The following is a 16,519-nucleotide window of genomic DNA, read 5'->3' as shown; positions in this document are numbered from 1 at the left end:
CCGCCGGTGAATATATTTCAAAAACTATACGTTTTCGTCATATACTTTTCTAATGAAACAAACCTTTATTTTTTTTCTAGAATCCAAAAATCAATTAATATATAGGATGTTCCGTGGCTAACGTCATATTCAAGGCCTGACTGTTTTGACAGTTCTACCGAAGTGGTCCAGATGCCGGCTGTGTGTCCGGGCTAGGAAAAAGTTGGGGAATTTATATAAAAACATAATTAATAGCGTTAGTGTTAGTATATAGTGTTAAACCAACGTCAGTGACGTGTATTTTTATGTAAAACAGTTTTCGTTTCTTTATTTTTACTTTGTGAAATAAAAAATTCCGCGACATTGTTCTGTGCCTGTGCCTTGTAGCAGCAATTATAATAAGTCCTCAGGATCTGTCTACATCATGGTACAAAGAACTGTAACTAGGTCACGTCCAAAACCTACAGAACATGCTGTGCCTACAATTTTTCCAAATCAACCCTCTTATGGACCCTCTGTGCATGTTCCCATAAAGAGAAAACGTCCCGATGAAAGAAAACAAGATTTGGAAATTCAGGATGAAATAAATATTGGAAAGTATTATTATTATTATAAAATGGCAAATATATTTTAAGAAATTAAATGAATTTGTACTTTATTTCAGTATTTTATATAAAAAAAATGATATCTTTATCTTTTTATTTACGATTTATGGAGATGGTTACTTGATGAACATCGAACTACAAATTACTTAATATTAATAGTTAATTCTATCTGATATCCACATTTTTTAAATATGTTAGGCAAATTTTTACAATTATTTTTAATTAAACTTTAAAATGTATTCTGCCGTTATCATATACGAGCCCTAACAACTATATGTTGTGACAAGGTCTTTTTTTTGCAATAAAAATAGTAATTTGTTAAAACGACTCAATTTATTTTGTTTATTATTCTAAATTCAAACATTACAATATGATCTAGACAATTTTACTATATTTTTATAACTTTGCAAACAAATCACGTTTGATAATAGCTTATTTTGCCAAAATCAAGCCAAATTTGCTGACAACTATATAGTGGGACAGCACAACAAGAAATTTGTTTAATACGGAGTTACATCACCTTTCACCTTAACAATTGCCTGAACTCTTAATGGCATTGTATTTACCAAATATTGGCACATTTGAGGAGAAAAATTATCCCAAATTTCCTGCAGTTTTGTCCGCAAATCAAAAATTGTCCGTTGAGGGTGGTTTCTTAAATATTGGTTCATTTGCCACACAGAAAGTTTACCTTGTAAAACCCCAGACCGCATTTATGGATATATTTTCGGCAACATTCTCTTGATATATTTAAACCAGTTACAGTATTGCATTTAACTGTTACTTCGCGAAGAGTACTTCTCGCAGACTTGCAAATTTTTACTAAATTTCGTAAATCTCTCTGAGATACAACTTTTGGCCTTCCCGAACTTTTACCTCTAACGTTTACGTTGGCAGATTCGCCGTATTTTTTTTTATTATATTAAAGACCGTGGTTTTTGGAATACTTAAATCATCAGAAACTTTTCGAATTGTTTTTCCCGTACTGTATTGACGAATGATAATTTCGCGTAGTTTTTGATTTGTAGCTGTTCCACGGACCATTACTTTGGATTAAATTAACAAAATTGAAAATTAAAAAAATTAAAATGTCTTACAGTAAATCTCATTACTCAAAGTATCGAGTCACTTACAAGCTGTCAATGTTGAAGTAAACAGTTTGCGACATTTGTGACGTTTATACCAAAGCCGCCTAGGATGATATTAATTATTTAAAAATACTTGTCCCAACATTTAGTTGTCAGCAAATTTGTCCTTTTATGAACAAAATGAAAAACTGTAAATATGGATTGATTTACAAATTCATAAAATATTGTCAAGTTGTTTAGGATATATGGCTATGTTTATATTTAAAAAATTAAACATATATTTTTCAGTCATTTTGAAAAACCAGGGCAATAATTCCATAATGTGACCTTGTCCCAACATATAGTTGTCAGGGTCGTACAATACATTTTCTTAACTTGTCGATAAACGTATAGTTTTCAAATTTTTTAATATTTGGAAACTTTTTATCACAGGTATATGATTACTAGTTGCTAAACACTCGCTAACGCAATTTTAGGACACGCTTTTTATTATCTAGATTTTATTTTGTTCATCTTATGCTGTAGTTTATTTCATATTCATATTCGTGCTTTAGATCTAAATTTTAATGCTATTCAATTACTTTAACGCGATAAAAAGTTAATGTTATTTTTTAATACCTTTCTGTATAATATTTTTCATATTTATATCTGGCAAACCTATCAATAAATACTATTATTTATGCAAAACCTATATGCAGTACTATATGGCACAATACAAAAGCCGGACTAGTGCGGTGACGTCACAAATCGATGTCTCTGGCCTGTCTGTCATGTTGGTCATGGGTGTTCCATTACAAAAAAAAACATAACCTTGATGTGTAACTTTTTTTGCGGACACTCTGTAGAACTCTACATAATTTTAGAAAATGCTTTAAATTGACTTACATAAGCTCACAAAATTTCACTTCAATAGAAACTTTCGTTCTCCTTGCAAAAACCGCGTCGTATAAGACGCGCCACCCTGTATAATTCGATTTCAGTGAAAATTTCAATGATTAGAATATAAGCAGAATAGGTATAGGTTATACCTACATTAGATTTATTTATTTCAATAAATTTACTTAGAAAAAGAATTAAACAAATTAAAATATGAAGAAGGAAATAATTAAGAATTTACTAAAATTACTAAAATAAAAAATTAAAAGCAACGAAAAAAAATGGGTAAACATTTTAGTATTTTATCTATAAAACACAATTCAGAAGGTTTCACATTAATACATTGACAGTAATTGAATTCCGAGGTAAAAGTCTCTGGGCACTCCACTAATAAGCAAATAAGTACATATTTTTATAGAATAACTTATTACAGTTGTGGTGTTACAATAGCAAAGTAAAACACTAGTGCACTACTCTATTAACACTGGACGCACGTTTCGCTAACTATGTTAATATCATCAGTAGGTAATTATTAATAGCTTAGTCTTAATCATCTGCCTATGATGCTAACATGGTTAGCGAAACACACGTTTTGTGTTAAAATTAAAATGTATTGGTCTTTTATTTTGCTATAGAATATCTGAAACAATTTTATATATAGTTTTTGTAAAACCCAATAGATACGTATTATGAGCATGAATATCTGGTTGATTTTTTTTTGAATTAAAATTCAAGTTAAATAAGATCACTTTTTCTGCATCACTAATGAAAATGTAAAAATGCAAATGCATCATTAATGACAAGTTAGCTGTACGACCTAGCAATTAGATAATTCGGATATTATGACGCTTTTTACTCATAGTACTTTACAACTGGCACGAATATTGTTTATTATCTTTTCTAAATATACCTAATGCATCGGTGTAATAGTCATATATTATTGTTTAGAGATACTTGAATCATACAGGGTACCAATGAAATGTTTGTATAGAATTCTACCGCATTGCAGGTTGTAGATTATAATGAGAGGGGGGAAGTTAATCAGTAAGTTTGAGTTATTACTCATCATACCGCCGTCTCAGGGCTTTGACAAAATCCAGTATCTGAGACGGTTTTATTGAAGTTAGTTCTCCATATCCGATATCAGTCGTACCAAAGTTTATGGCACGAATGTTTGTTGTCTTGGTGCACTCAGTGATGAGGAGTTCTGGTGTTTCCTCATCTTGGCCACAAAATCTGCATTGGTCGTTTTTTTTTTTAGTTTCAATCTACTAAGCTGTTCATTGAGGAGATAGTGTCCTGTTAAAAACCCCGTGACAATCTGAAGATTCTTCTTACTCAATTTAAGAAAAATCTTTGATTTTTTGTCGGTAGTAAGTCCTGAGAAATTTCTTCAAGTGTCTTAGACTGTTGGAGGATTCCCATTCCTGATTACGGATGGAGTCTTCCAGGTTCCTTAGTTCCGCTTACCAGCTTAAAGCGGAACTAAGGAACCATTTAGGAAGCAAAACGTCCTAGTCCAAGTAGGATTCACTCCTTTTCTAGCTAGATCGTTTGCTTTTTCATTACCTTCTATCCGTTGGTGGGCTGGTACCCTTAGTAGGAGGACTATGCAGGGTGCTACAAATTCGAGATACGAGCATTGGTATCTCGGAAACCGTAATAGATACGAAGATGGTTAAATTGGGGCAGAGTTGCGCCTTGAGATGTTCACCAAGATGCCATCAAAAATGTTTTAAAAATTTTAAGGGTTGCTGAGTTTTTTGGAAAAAACGGATTTTTTGGAAAATCAGTTTTATTTTTTGCTGTCGTTACTTTTTAGAAAAACAAAAAACTAATTACACATTCTCATAGCCACTTTATTAGGACTATCTGATAGTACTTATATATTATTAACTGATAATTTGTGAGATACAGAGGCCAACTTAATTTTTTTAAATACGGACCTGCATTTTTTATTTCAGGTTATGAAAGAACTCGATCTCCTGAGTATAATGATATGTCACACTTTATACTTTTTTTTGTTTTGGGTCACTTAACAACAACAAAACTAGTTAATTGTTATTTAAAATAATTCCAAGTACGACTCTGGTTTTTTAAACTATTTAATCTAAATTATATTCATCGCAGCAATATTGATCAGCGCTAATTAACATTGAATAAGGAAAATCGAGCTAATTCAAAGATTCAAATAAATAATATCCTCGATAATATCCAGGTTAGCAATTTAAAAATATATGTTTTTTAACTTTTTTATTGTGAATTTGTAATCTCAGAGTACGATCTAATAATATTCATAATATTTATCATAGTTGTTATAAATAAATCAACTTCTATAAACTAGTTTCTAATGCTCTACATATTCGAAAGGGTTACTACCCTTCCTAATGCACAAATTTATTTTTTGTTCAATCTTATTTATCGATCTTTGAACATAACTTCTTGTTATAGTTCCGAATGTTTATACTCTTTATTGTAAATGTTGAAATGTATTGATTTCACTTTTACAAATGACGCCAAGTAATGCCCATTTAGTTATTGCATTTAATTTACCGTATTCAATGTTTTACCTCACGTCATTGTTAAGTTTGAAAGCTTATCAATATTGTAACGATGACTAGATTAAATCCTTAAAAAAAACATAGGCGGACTTGAAATTAGTTTAAATAAATTATGTTCAAATGACCGAAACATAAAAAAAATATTAAGTGTGGCATATCATTGTACTCAGGAGACCGAGTACTTTCAAAATCTGGAATAAAAAATGCAGGTCCGTATTTCAAAAAATTAAGTTGGTCCCTGTATCTTACGAATTATCAGCTAATTTGAAAATCTAAAAATTCTATCAAATAGCTCTAATAAAGTGGCAATGAGAATGTGCAATTAGTTTTTTCATTTCCTAAAAAATAATGCCAGGAAAAAATAAAAATGATTTTCAAAAAAATCCGTTTTTCCAAAAAACTCAGCAACCCTTGAAATTTTTAAAAAAATTTTGATTGCATCTTGGTGAACATCCTAAAACGCAACTTTAACCATGTTCGTATCTATTACGGTTACCGAGATTCCAATGCTCGTACCTTGAATTTGTTTTGTTTTTTTCAAAATATCTAGTAAGCCATGAACTTTTTGGAAAATCTGAAAGGCGCATATTTATGACCCCACAAAACTGCAATTCTTTCCCCATTTAACCGACTCTCTATCTCCAGTAGTTTCCGAGATCCATCGAGTTCCATCGAGAACATCGTAGGAAACTCACCCTGTATAAGATGTACGCATCTTTCGATAGCTTTTATTTCTGTCTTAAGGATGTTGGGGTAGGTGCCCATTGATTAGGAGTATTTAGTTTTCGACCCAAATATGTACGCCTACTCTTGTTCCTGCTCTGATTTTGGAAGCATCAATATACCACGTTATGGTATGGTCTTTTACTTGCTGAGCAAATGTTTCCCTCTTCCAATTCTTTTTATTGCTTAATACCACAGTGAAGTGTTTCTGAAAGTTGTACATTCTTTGAATGTCATCCACTGGGAGTTGGAGAAGTGGAATTCTCATTTTGAGTATATTCCAAACTCCTATTAGTCACTAAAGACCACCTAATTTCATTTCCGGAAATGATAAAGGTATGTTCAACTACTTAACGGACAATCATTGAGCTCATTTTCATTGACACGCAACTTCGCTTCAATTTGAACCACTCTATATTTATTACCATTTCCAAAATCTCAATGATAATAGTTGAATTTGTATCACTCGGTATAACAAACTTTTACTCGGTTAAAAGCTATGGATTTACTAATTCATCTGAATACTAATATACAGATGAATCATCCAAACCTGAGTGAGATTTTTATTTGTTCACCTTGGCTATATATTTTTTGGCAAATATCAGTGTTTGATATTAAAAGACTGGAAACATTTTGAAATGACTTATGTAATAACTAGTAGAGTTAAACAGTGGTGACAGGGTGTTATACCTGGATTATTGCAACTTGATTATAATCTAGATTTTTTTATCAGAAGACAAACCTTATTTTTGAACAATCCTATTCCTTATTTTTCAAAAATCCCCTTTTAAAAAATAAATTTCTGTTGTACTATATAGGTGAGTCTTAAATAGTTGCCAATATTTTTAAGGTGGTATATTTAGATTCCAAGAACACGTCTCTAAGGATTTTTTTACGAAAAAAAAATGTTTGTGTTTTTCGAAAAAAATTGAACATTTTAAATTTTCAGTTAAAAGACACAATATTTTAAAAAATTTGGTGACATAGGTAGTAGATTAAATTTAGAGGGACGAAAATCCAAAAAAATAGTGCGGTTTTAAAAATTTCAGAAATTTTTTTAAATTTTTAAATTAAAATATCTGCGCTATTTTAGAAAAAACGGCAAAGAGAAAATATACCTCTGTTATCGATATCTACCAGCCATAAAATATTTGCACATATTTAAGACTCACCCTGTGTATATTATGATCATCAATTAAAAAATATTTTCAAAGATTTTATTAAAAAACTTGGTTTATTATTAAACTGTATTTTTATTTAGTGAGCCGTTTCAAAGCCTGTTTTAAGTCTTGCTCATATTTAGAGATCTTAAATAAAACAATTGGATTAAGATTCAAGGTGAATTATTATTCACCATTGTATAATTAAAAAAGCAATAAAGAACTTGATTTGAAAGCAGCTTTCTATAAAAAAAAAACAATGATTTGTAGGCAGTGACAAAATCGCTAGGAATAAAATACTATTTAAAAATCAAAAGTTATAGTAATTTCCGGTGAAACAGGAAGTTACCAAAAATAATTGAATAAGTCAATCAATCCTGATTTATGTTATATCATAACATACCAAATTTCGTTTTGTTTGTCTGAAAAAGAAGACGGCAACTAGGCAACTTAACAACAATAATTATTATAGATTAAATAAAAAAGAAAAAATAAAAATGATATGAAAGTATCGAGGAACGTATCGAAATTTCTTAATCGGCATCGTATCGCTCATCACTAGTTCCAAGATTCAAGTCCAGTTTCCTTCCAATTTGCATCCAAGTACGTAGGTACGACCCAAAAACAAGCGTGTCGTCGTGCATCGAGTTGGCCAGGGCTGAACAGCCGTGGCCGACTCGATTGTCATCGAAATAATTCAAAACCCACCGAAAAATATCGTGAAAAAATAAAGAAAAAACCGCTCACATTCCGACAATTCGACTACCTTTGCGATCAGTTCGGTAGGGGAGAGTAGATTTATTTGAGACAAAAGTGGCAAATGGTAAAACAATGAGGATACTATAATAATTGTTTTCATTTTTAATAGATATTCACGTTATAAATCTGGTAAATCAACATTTACAATAGGAATGTAGGATATACTTTTAAATTATCTTCTCGGATGGTCTTTACAAGAAAAAAACCTTTCCTATTATTAACAATTTCAGAAAAATGCATTCTTCATAGAAAATTTGCTTATTCTAAATTGGTCAATCCCGTTTATAATTTTCCCAAGTTTCATACTAATAAAAAAACTACTATTTGAAATAGAAGTAGTCGATACAGTATCATTATTGACAAAAATTAAACATATTGACTGCATTATAGTTATTAGACTGAACTTGAAAATGTTTGAAAAGTTCCCTATGTAGTAAACATGTTTATTTTTTGCCAATAATGACATGTATTGACTAATTCATTAACATTTCAAATATTTTGAAAGCTTGCACGTGACGATTTTTATCGAAAGGCCTTTTTTACGTAAAAATGACGGAAATGTATTTTTTATCCAATGGTTTTATACAGGTACGAACGAAAAGTTATTATTGTTTAAATAAGTTAAAAAAACATGTAAGTGGCCACCCCTAAAAGTAGGAGTCATCTTGACGTCGAAATCAAATGTCTCATATCAAAAAACACCCAGGCACCAGTTTTCACCCAAATATATCGACTATAGTTAAGAAATTATTTGGAAAAAATAACAAAACAAAAATAAAACTTCTACACGCTGTATCTGCGAAACAAAGCATTTTTGGACATAAATTTATTCGAATACTTTATTTTTATATGCAGAATATATTACCGAAGTCTCCCGAATACAATTTAGACCACCCTGTATAATAATGTTATGAGTAATTTTATTGATTTAATTATACTAAATATATTCTGATTAATTAAATGCTGTTGAACAAGATGGGTCAAATTGAACGCTTCTTTTTGCCTTTAGCTCAATTTTTATCAAAAATATAATGCTGAAAACCGCACATTGATATCTGTTACCGTCTCGGAGTTACGGGGTCTTTTTCAAAAATGTGCATTTTTAACAAACTTTTTTACTAAGGAAACTTTTAGTTTTATGAAAACATTTCCAAAGTACCAATTTAATGGTTTAAGTATTTTTTTAAATTAATAATTTAAGAGTTATCAACAGAAAAATTGATTTTTTTATTTGGGACACACTGTATATTTTTAATTAACAGAAAATAATTTAAAATTACCTGTCCAAATATATAGCACACTTAATATTTTGTTCCTTCAAAATACAGCATTTTTAAGAATTCGCCCTTTTAACTAGTAGGCTTTGGACCTTATTGATGATCTGCTCCTAATGGAACTCGAAAACATATTTTAACTCCAGCAAGACGAGGTACCGCTTCAGAACGCTGGAGTTATCAGCAAATTTTTGAAGCCAACTTCGAGAATAATTGAATAGCTAACCAAGATCCCAGCCGTTGGCCATCGAGGCCGCTGGACTTTTCTGTCTGTTTTCTTTTTGAATTTTTATCTTTGCGGAAGAATAAAGGTTCTTATTTTTAAATCGCCCGTATAATCTAGACAAGAATTAGAAGTACTTAGCGGTTATGCGAGGGTATCTTTCACCCCCAATGTGTTCAAAATAAATGTTCAAAATCGGTCCCGTTTTCATAAAAATATAAAATTTTCCGCAGCAAAAAAGTTGCAGCTTTTTTTTTAAAATGCACATTTTTGAAAAACACCCCGTAACTCCGAAACGATAACAGATGTTCGGTTTTCACTATCATGTTCTTGCTAAAAATTGTGATCCAGACACCGATATTAGTTTTCATCTCCTATAGAAACGGGTGTTTCCCTTTAAAAGCGTCCAATTTTTCTTACCCTGTACACGTGGAAACTGGTAGAGATTATAAAAAAGTATTAAGCAGAACGCACATTATCGCGGAACGGAATGGATCGGAACGGATCGCAATAGAACGGAAATTTTAAAAAGTATATAATTAAGTTAGAGGCCGCACACTACCGCGGATCGGAGCCGCGAGGAACGGAAGGGAATCGCTGGGATTGCTTGCCGAGCGAATTTTTTCCGTTCTTCCACAGCCCCCTCCGGTTTTTGTAAAATAAACCTATGTACATACTTACTTTAATGGCAACGCCAACTTTTCTTCTGCACTTATAGCTTTTCGAAAAGTCGTATCTTGTTTCTGAATGTCTAGATTTTTTAACAAATCGTAAAATTTTTCTCTAGACATCCAGAAGTACTCGTCTTCTAATAGGTCTGGGAATAGATGGTGAAATTCGCCACATTCTTGCAATTTCAAGGTTATTTCATGGACCCATTTGCGTTTTTTTATGAATTTCTCTTTCAACTTCTTCTTCTTCTTCTAAAAATACACACAATGTCACAAATTCTTCGTCTAAAGCAAATACGTTTAAATAAAATATACGACGGCCTCCCCATAAGAGCAATGAGAGGATTTACGTCCCGGTATTGAAGGAGGACAGAAAATCGAGTCGAATGGTTTCAAGACATAGGTTCATCCTTGTTTAGTCAAACCTCCTACAACACAAGGATAGACTTATGTAGGAAATGCATTGAAATTCTATAGCCATCCTTCAATATCGGGACAGGAATTTAAGCGGTACCCTCCGTATACTTTATTTTAAACGTATTTGGTCTGAAAAATCCATCGCAAAAGAACAACACACACTAAAACTTAAACCAAGCCAGTCTAGTCGTAAATTACTCAAATATGTACAAATACATTTTTCCGAGGAAGTCCGCTCTAATGTGCGATGATGCAAAATTTCCATTCCATTCCGTTCCGATCCGATACGTTCCGATCTATTCCGTTCCGCGATAATGTGCGTCCTGCTTTACTCTGCTCTTTACTTTTTATGTAGAACAACCGGGTATAGCTTGTTTAATTTATTGTTTGTTGTTGATTTGTTAATTAATATGTGCGGTTTACGCTATCATTAAAAGAAAGCAAAATTTTAAAAATAACATTGTGTTTTATTAAAAATTTCTGGGGATTGTTTGCGAATCTCGATAAATTCTGATGGGAAACCAGAAACGTTACCACCGTTAATTTAGTCTTTCTTATCATTATCCAAACTATTTTCTTTATTTTTAATGCCACCTACACTATGTCGGTTAAAATAGAGATTAAAACAAATGTTTTAAACAATTAAAACTGTTTTAAACCATAAAAAAACAACAAAAATATTTTTTTTTCAACCTTAGTGTGAAGTATCTAAATGAAAGGTAATTATTGGGAAAACTGGAAATCGTCCGATTTTCACCAAAATTGGTATACACCCTATTTTGAGGTCGTAGATTACGAATCCGAAACTTTTTTCCTGGCGGTCTCTTACTGTTTTTCAGAAAAACGAAAAATTATTTCAACATCGAATTTTTCTTAATTTCTCATATTTTTAAGGTTTTCTAGCACATATTTTGTTAGGTATTCAATAAACAATAATGTTTTTGCTATTTTCTGTTACTTTTTTAATCTATGCATAATAGAGGAAAATTTGCTAAAATAAATTTGTAAACAATCTGAAAATGTTGAGTTATGTGTTTCTGGCATTTAAAGCAACGTTGCCAATGTTAAACCTAAATTTAGCGTGTTTTTTCGCTCATTCTGGGATTACGAAAGGCCGTCGCCAGAAGAACGGCTCCTTCCCATAACTGCTATTTTACCAACGAGATCTGACTATTTACAACCACGAAGTTGCACGAAAGATTTTTCATTGCATTGGTTACAACTTCCATGCGAAGGGTGTTTCTTTTTTTGATATAATATAACAACAAAGATTAACACCCATAGCATGGAAGTTGTAACCAATGCAATCAAAACTCTTTCGTGCAACTTCGTGGTTATAAATAGTCTTTATATAACTTCTTTGCGGAGGGGGTTAATCTTTTTTTAATATAATATAACAAAAAAAGATTAACCCCTCCGCATAGAAGTTGAAACCAATGCAATCAAAACTCTTTCGTATATTAAAACTATTTCGTATATTATTGTCAGATCTCATAATAGGTAATTTATTTAAAATCTCTAATCACCCGAAAAAATAGAAGATATGGCAACGTCGTAAATTTTCAAATTTCTATATTAGGTCTAGAATATATTTGTCTCTCTCATTACATAGGAGAGAGAAAGAAGGATATATGAAATGTCCAACTTCCATCTGGCTCAATTTTCTTTGTTATTTTGTTAAGAAAAGTGTTTTTCAATAAAATTTTGGACATTTTTCTATCCTCAATCAAGTGTGGCTTTAGATAAACTATAATATAATGAAAATATAGTAAAAATTATTACTTTAAAGGGCCGAAATAAAGAAAAATTCAATGTTGAAATTATTTTCCGTTTTTCTGAAAAACGGTAAGGGACCGCCAAGAAAAAATGATCCTAATAAATGTGTATACCAATTTTGGTGAAAATCGGACGATTTCCAGTTTTTGCAATAATTACCAAATTAAATAAACCTATAGTTTAATTTATGTATATCCGTATATTGTTTCTATTATTCTCACACATTTAAATGAAAGTAGCAAACGCGTTCACTATCGTACCCCGATCTCCCCTACTCGCGGAGTACGCTCCACCAAAGTCGTTCTCCGTTTTTTATCCTTGTCACATGGCGAGCATTTCGCCGGTCTCCCGATATATCGTCAAGTATCCGTGTGTATTGTACGCGCCAGTTGTTAGTTTTAAAATCGAGTTACCCGTTCCCGCCTCACGTTCAATTTTTTCCCCGATTTTTCCCTCTGTCAACAAACCCGTCTATCGCGATAGTTTTTAGTTTTAGTTAATAGATATTTTTAGTGTTTAGTGCGTTAAAAAAGTTAAACAAAAATGTTTTAGTGGTAAAGTGCGTGATTCTCGTTTTTGGATTACTTTCACGTTCACTTTGCGATGCACTTTCGTAAAGATATTATGTAAGTATGCAATTTTCTTGTTAATTAGTTATATTTCTCTCTTTTTGCAATATATACAGCAGCAGTACCAAGAAATTTGTTGTTTGATTTAGATAAAAGTGATTTGATAAGGCTCTGGGTAGAATTCCGTAAAAAGAGCGTCAAAATAATAATAGTTTTATCTTTAGATAAATTTAATGTAAGGTGGTTTGTCATACATTCTAGAGATTAGATTCAGACAGATAGTATAGCGATATTTTATTCTTGGTTATTTAACTTATTATTTATGTTTCTTGCGATGATCTACTAATGATGGTTTGACATGGTTGTAAAACGCGCATTATAAGACTCTTCATTTTGGATTATTTCTCCAAATTAATGTAAATGAACCTTTCTTTATTTCTGTGATGACAAATTAATTAGACCACACTGTCGAGATACCTATATTTTCTTTGTCATTAAATGTATGATGTGAAAGCCACAGAGACCTCTTAATTTTCGAATTTCTTTCTTTACTTTTCAAAGATAATGTGCTATGTCCTCTAGACAAGGACTTTCCTAAATCACCATTTTTTTTAATTTGATCTCTGATACCTGTGCCTGTGCGTGGCATAACTACTGGCCTTATGTGGCCAATATCTATTATATACAGTGTGTCAATTTTAAAACTTCCCACCCTTAATATGTTTCTTGCAGTTAAAAATATGAAAAATCGGAAAGACACGTCAATTTTATTTGTAAGGGGGACACTTTAAATTAATATTTTTAGCCTTTTTCTTTTAACCCCCTAGGAGAGGTAGATGTCACCCTGACAATTTTAAATGGGAATGGGGGTCAAGTGGCACATCGTTCTAAAGGACGTTTAATTCTCTTTTCAGTGGTATCCTACTCTGTTGCGTTTTTTTCAGAGGTTTCCGAATAATCGCGTTTGAAACTTGCAGAAACAATTAAACATGCCTGCATTGAGATTATGGTTTTCAGGCTAGTGCTTATAGAAAATATTGCAATTGGTCTCCTTGTAGTATAAATAATTAGAAGATTAGGTGGAAACATGGACGTAGCAATTATATTTTTCTAGGGGGGTCGAAATACTAATAAACAGAAAACATAATAAACATTAACGTTTATTTTCTTAAATTCGAATGAGTGGCAACCTCTAATCAGTTATACAGGAGGATTTGTTAACATTCCAGCAGGACGGTGGCTCCACCTCATTATTTTCTTCCGATCCGACAGTGGTTAAACGAGAGATTTCCGGGTACATGGGCTGGCAGAAGGGGACCAATTGAATGGCTTCCAAGATCACCGGATTAACACCCTTAGATTTCTTTCTTTGGGGACATCTTAAATCCATTGTTTATAGAACACAACCTACTGATATTGATGATCTTAAAAGGCGAATTACAGCAGAATGCCGGTCAATTCCCGGTGAACTTTTCGAAATGTTAGGAAGGAGTTTGAAAACACACTTTATTATTGTTAACAGCAAAATGGACAACATTCTGATCAACTTATAAGATAGGGCGTAAGTGGTGTAATGTGATCTTCTAATCTTTTGTACTATAAGGAGATCTATTGCAATAATTTTTGTGTAAACACTAGACTGAAAACCAAAATCTCAATGCAGGCATGTTTAATTGTTTCTGCAACTTTGAAACGTGATTATTCGGAAACCACTCGACAAAAAGCAACAAAGTAGGATACCACTGAAGAGAAAATTAAACGCCCTTTAAAACCATGTGCCACTTGACCCCCTTCCCATTTAAGATTGTAATGGTGATATCTCCCCTTCCTAGGGGGTTAAAAGAAAAAGGCTAAAAATATTAATTTAAAGTGTCCCCCTTACAAACAAAATTGACGTGTCTTTCCGATTTTTCATACTTTTAACTGCAAGAAAGATATTAAGGGTGGAAAGTTTTAAAATTGACACACTGTATATTGCACTTTCTTATTGTATGTTTCAACAACTTGACAACTTGTTGATTTGTTCTCTGATATAGGCTTGGTGCATTCTCCGGCGGTGCTGCCACCATCGGAGAATATCGTAAACAATCGATATATACAAATACACGGCTTTAAATAGCGAGTATGCGAAAAAAAGTTTATATAATTATTCTAAAAGTGCAAGGAAGTATAATTTGTGAAAATTCTAAAAAATAAAAAAGTCAATATTTTGATCTTCAGAAGGTCTAACTTTTAGATATTATAATTTATTATTGAAGCTAATAAAGTTCAGCTATATTAGCGAGCATATATAATTTTACGCACCGGTTTTGCTAGTGGGGATATATCTTAGGCTATTTCGGCTATAACGAAATGTTTTGAAAGTACATAATTATAATTTTAGAAGATATTCATAAAAAATTTAAGCACTAGTTAATTAAAAAAAGAGTATACCATTAATATTGCAAATTATATTTTACCCTCTCCCAATAGGAGGCCCTTGGCCCAATAGGCATATATTTAATTTTTGAATATGTAATGGGCACTTTGTTCACTCACTTGTTTCGTCGAACTGCTTGAATCCATTTTTGCTTTTGATCAAATCGGTGTGAGAAACTATGAAGCTATAAAATGTTGTTTTGGGACAGTTCAATATCCGAGAAAGTTGAGTTATAGATTGTTATTGCACTCAACAACGCCTTAATTACGCTCTCCTTTATGCGTTAACATTTTTTCGGCAATTTTATTAACATTTGAAATCGTCACAACACGACACGACGCCTAGTTCGGATTCTTTTTCACTTATTTTTTACTACTCGAAACAGCGTTACATCATACAAACCTCGTACCTGAGTGTTCTATAGTTTCAATAACTGCACTAGCAAAAAACTAAAATACTTAAATATTATCACAAAGCTACAATTTCAATATTGGTAATCAGTAACCAGTAATTTACATAGCGAAAATTACTGATTTCTGCCGTATACAGCGCTACGGTCGGAATTTTTTTTAAATCAACTGAAATGTAACAAGCCTATAAGTGAATCGCTGCTCCTGTATTTATTTATTAACATTTTGCATCATTCAATTTAAAAGTCTTTTATGATAGTTTGCAAGAGATATTTATAACTTATGTCTCTTTTTTTGTCTTAATATTATATCCTGAGAGGTAACTGTCTCTTGGCCATGACAGGTGTTTCTGTTTTTGATACTAGTATTTTTTTATTTATGCAATAATTACAATTGGAATAATATTAAAATTTAATTTCCAATTAACATCTGATTAGAATAAACATACCGGGTGGTGCATCGTCATTGGAAACATAGGAAATCCCAGGCAAATTTTGAACTGTTCAAATATTGGCTCCTTTGTTGATTTTACAACTAAGTGGTAAATAGGTTTTTTTAAAGGTCTGCCTATGCGGAATACACATGCATACCAATTTTAAGGGGTGTCCAGACCGGATGAGCGAGCAAGAATTCGGGTATGTTCTATGGGAACGCTTAACTGGTGTGGACGGCTTTGCGAGCGAGCGAATGATTACTTGCTAAGGCATGTACTGACTAGAGCACGCTCACTCGCATGAGCCGCTCACACTCGCGCGCGCGCATCTGAGCGTTCTCGACGCGAGCCCCCACTTGTCGGTTTTTTGGCAATGCTCAAAGGCGAGCATGCTCAGTAGGCCCGCGATCGGCGCTCTAGTGTGGACGTACTCAGACGGCGCACAAATAGAAACGGTGATTGTTATTGCTAAATTCTAAGTTGTCTATCAATTTGTAGCCATGTGGAATAATGAAAAGTGTGTGATGCTGATTAGTTTATATGAAAATAAAAGAGCTTTGTGGGATGCAAAAGCAA

The 16,519-nt window shown here is 32.3% G+C and overlaps 1 protein-coding gene across 2 annotated transcripts in view; it reads left to right on the top strand.

Moving 5' to 3' along the window:
• Positions 1-16,519, top strand: part of LOC115883354 (pleckstrin homology domain-containing family G member 5) — a 432,893-nt gene that overhangs the window by 59,500 nt on the left and 356,874 nt on the right. Inside the window, exon 1 of one of the 2 annotated variants that reach the window (XM_030901710.1) lies at positions 12,457-12,738. The exons of the other annotated variant lie outside the window; for it this stretch is intronic. The gene's annotated coding sequence lies outside the window, so the exon portion shown is untranslated. Of the gene's footprint in view, positions 1-12,456; positions 12,739-16,519 lie in introns of those variants that run through there. 2 annotated transcript variants of the gene reach the window in all.

Source organism: Sitophilus oryzae, unplaced genomic scaffold (genome assembly GCF_002938485.1).
Source record: "Sitophilus oryzae breed Bouriz unplaced genomic scaffold, Soryzae_2.0 scaffold_186_pilon_pilon, whole genome shotgun sequence".
NCBI lineage: Eukaryota > Metazoa > Arthropoda > Insecta > Coleoptera > Curculionidae > Sitophilus > Sitophilus oryzae.
Note: the sequence above shows the minus strand (reverse complement) of the source record. Positions and strands in the feature narration are given on the sequence as shown.